Source organism: Triticum dicoccoides, chromosome 3B, assembly GCF_002162155.2.
Source record: "Triticum dicoccoides isolate Atlit2015 ecotype Zavitan chromosome 3B, WEW_v2.0, whole genome shotgun sequence".
Classification (NCBI taxonomy): Eukaryota; Viridiplantae; Streptophyta; class Magnoliopsida; order Poales; family Poaceae; genus Triticum; species Triticum dicoccoides.
In genome coordinates, this window is record NC_041385.1 from 415,320,206 (window position 1) to 415,324,610 (window position 4,405).

Genomic DNA, 4,405 nt, shown 5'->3' on the forward strand with positions numbered 1-4,405 from the left:
AAGTATTTGAAATATTCAGATTGCTACAGACTATTCTGTTTTTGACAGATTCTGTTTTCTTTGCGTTGTGTGCTTGTTTTGATGATTCTATGGTTTTCTTTGATGAGTTTTTGCCATAGAAAAGTTGGAGTACAGTAGATATAATGCAAAAACAAAATAAGAATAGGTTTGCTATAGTACTTATAGTAGTGGTTTGGTTTCTCATACTAACGGATCTCACAAAGGTTTTGTTTGAGTTTTGTGTGATTGAAGTTTTCAAGTTTTGGGTGATCTTACGATGGATGAAGGAATAAGGATTAGCAAAATGCTAAGCTTGGGGATGCCCGAGGCACCCCAAGATAATATCCGAAGAAGTAGCAAGCAACTGAGCTTGGGGATGCCCCCGAGTGGCATCCCCGCTTTCTTCTAACAACCATCGGTATTTTACTTGAAACTATATTTTTATTCATCACATGATATGAGTTTTGCTTGGAGCATCTTGTGTGATATGAGTCTTTGCTTGTTTTGCTTTGTGTTTTGAGTGTCAAATCCTTGCTGGACACACCCTTTTGAGAGAGCCAAAAATTATGCTATACTTGCTCCTACTTCACTTAAGTTTTTAGAGCCATGGATTTGTTCTAGTGCTTCACTTATATCTTTTTGAGCACGGTGTGCTTTATTATTTTTGAAGAAATGCTCTCATGCTTCACTTAGATTTATTTAGGAGTTAGTAAAGTTGTCAGAAATTCTCTCTTGCTTCACTTAGATTATTTTGAGAGAAAGAAAAAAATATGCTCATGATCTTTACTTATATTTGTTTGAGCTTATCAAAAGCAACATATGAAAATAGTCTCAAAGTAATAGATATCCAAGGAGGATATAATAAAAACTTTCATGAAAATCATTGGACAAAATAAACTTGATTCTTAGTAATGGTTTTGAGATATGATGATATGATATGTGAGCCATGCTGATGAGTAATTGTGCTTTAGTAAGAATATTGATGTTAAGGTTTGTGATTCCCTATGCAAGCACGAAAGTCAATAATTATGCAATGAAATTTATATCCTACTTATGGTGCATTATTCGGTGTTACTTATGCTTAATGCTTGGGTACGCGATTTTTCGCTTTTTGGTTGGTCGCTTCTCAATCTTCTGCTAGCCTTCATCTTGCACTAAGTATGATCACTACTTGTGCATACAAACCCTTTAAACTAGTTTTGCCTTATGAGTCCACTATACCTACGTATATGTGGTATTTTCATGTCGTTCTAAGCAAATTTGCATGTGCCATCTCTAATTTTCAAAATAAATTTCTCTTTTGTGTGCTCTACCACTCGCGAGGTGGTGAAGGGTAGCCAATATTTTCCATGCTAGATGTGTTATTCTCATGATGAGTGTTTATTCACTTGTCATTGCACGAGAGTACGGCAAAGGTGTTAGGGATTCCCAGTCCCGAAATGAAAAATGAATTTACTTTATGTTGTCAAATAATAAATTCCTTGGAAAGTGTTGGTATGGAGGGCACCCGTGAATACGGTTAGCCATGGAAAGTGAAAGTAATGGTGAAAAAGGAATCAACTTTATTTTTTGTTTGGGAACCGCCTATGATGTATCTAGCAAGGAAAGTGTTGGGATGCTCCAAGTCGTTTTCGTTGGTGGGAAAAGTATGCCTCTCAAAAATATTTTAATCTCTCAATTTAAGCTTTGAGCACATGCACCTCAACAAATCCCTACTTCCCTCCGCGAAGGGCCAACTAAGGGGCACTATTTGAGCATTGGGTGTACCTAATATTTGAGTCTCCATCTTCTCTTATAAAGCACCAACTAAGGGGCACTATGATCATATTTGAGCATTGGGTGTACCTAATATTTGAGTGTGTTTCATGAATGGATCAATGATTGAGCATGATGGGTTAGGGATAACTTGCTTTAGTGTTGATATTTTGAAAGACATGGTTGCTTGTTGGTATGCTTGAGTATTAAAGTCTTCATGTGAAAACTAGACTATTGCTTTGAATCATATAAAAGTCCATATGTCCATGTTATAAAGAAAAGAAATGTGATGAACATGTCAGGCAGCATTCCACATCAAAAAATCTGTTTTTATCATTTACCTACTCGAGGACGAGCAGGAATTAAGCTTGGGGATGCTGATACGTCTCCAACGTATCTATAATTTTTTATTGTTCCATGTTGTTATGCTATCATTCTTGGATGTTTTACAATCATTTTATATCATTTTTTTGTACTAACCTATTGACATAGTGCCCAGTGCTAGTTGTTGTTTTCTGCATGTTTTTTACATTGCAGGAAATCAATATCAAACGGAGTCCAAATACAGCAAAACTCCTGGAGGATTTTTTTTGGGCCAGAAGACATCTAGTGGGCCCAGGAAGCACCTGGGGGTGGCTCGAGGTGAGCAACACCCACCAGGGCACGCCAGGAGGCCCAGGCGCGCCTTGGTGGGTTGTGCCCACCTCGGGTGCCCCCTGAACCGCCTCTTTGCTCTATAAATACCCCAATATTCCAGAAACCTTAGGGGAGTCGACGAAAATCAATTCCAGCCGCTGCAGAGTCCAGAGCCACCAGATCCAATCTAGACACCGTCATGGAGGGGTTCACCACTTTCGTTGGTGCCTCTCCAATGATGCATGAGTAGTTCTTTGTAGACCTACGGGTACTAGTTAGTAGCTATATGGCTTCCTCTCTCTCTCTCTCTCTCTCTTGATTATCAATATAATGGTCACTTGGAGATCCATATGATGTAAGTCGTTTTGCGGTGTGTTTGTTGGGATCCGATGAACTTTGAGTTTATGATCAGATCTATGTTTTTATCCATGAAAGTTATTTGAGTCTTCTTTGATCTCTTATATGCATGATTGCTTATAGCCTCGTATTTCTTCTCCGATATTTGGGTTTTGTTTGGCCAACTTGATCTATTTATCTTGCAATGGGAAGAGGTGCTTTGTAGTGGGTTCGATCTTACGGTTCTTGATCCCAGTGACAGAAGGGGAACCGACACGTATGTATCATTCCTACTAAGGATACCAAGATGGGATCTATATCTCCGCAATAGATAAACGAACCCCGTCTACATCACATCATCGTTCTTATTGCATTCCTCGGTTTTTCCATGAACTTAATACACTAGATGCATGCTGGATAGCGGTTGATGTGTAGAGTAATAGTAGTAGATGCAGGCAGGAGTCGGTCTACTAATCTTGGACGTGATGCCTATATAATGATCATTGCCTGGATATCGTCATGATTATTTGAAGTTCTATCTATTGCCCAACAGTAATTGTTTTCCCACCGTTTGCTATTTTTCTCAAGAGAAGCCACTAATAAAACCTATGGCCCTCGGGTCTCTTTCCATCATATTTTCCTTTGTGATCTATTTGCCCTTGCCCTTGCATTAAAACAAAAATACAAAAATACCTTGCTGCAATTTATTTCTTCCGCGATCTATTTATCCTATCTACCACTTTTATCTCACGTTATTTGCCTATCTTGAGGCGCCGTACCCGAAAGGGATTGACAACCCGTTTAACACGTTGGGTTGCGAGTATTTGTTATTTGTGTGGAGGTGTTGTTTGCGTGTTGTGAGGAGGTTCTCCTACTAGTTCGATAACCTTGGTCTCATCACTGAGGGAAATACCTATTGTCGCTATACGGCATCATCCCTTCCTCTTTGGGGAAATACCGACATAGTTATAGCAGACATCAAACTCTCAAAATAATATAAGTGAAGCATGAGAGTGCAACTATTTCTTTGAAATATAACCACCGTCGTGCTCTAAAAGATATAAGTGAAGTACTAGAGCAACTGGCTAGCTCAAAAGATACAAGTGAAGCACATAGAGTATTCTAACAAATCACGAATAATGTGTGTCCCTCACAAAAAGGTGTGTCCAACAAAATGATTGTGGAAAACTAAAAGTAAACAAAGCAAAGACCCATATAATACACAACACTCCAAGCAAAAGTCATATCATGTGATGAATAATAATATAGCTCCAAGTAATTTATGGATAGTTGGTAGAAGAAATAGGAGATGCCTTCCGGGGCATCCCCAAGCTTAGAGTCTTGTGTGTCCTTGAATATTACCATGGGGTGCCTCGGGCTCTTGCCACTCCTTATTTCTTCATCCATCATGACCTCACTCAAAACTTGAAAACTTCAGCACACAAAGCTCAACAAAAAACTTGTGAGATCCGTTAGTATAACAAGCAAATCATAAACTTTAGGTATTGTTGTAAACCCATTCATATTTTATTATTTCATAATACCTACTGTATTCTAACTTCACCATGGCTTACCCCCCCCCCCCCGATACAATCCATAGATTCATCAAAACAAGCCAACAATGCAACAAAAACAGAATCTGTCAAAAATAGAACAGTCTGTAATAATTCGAACAATG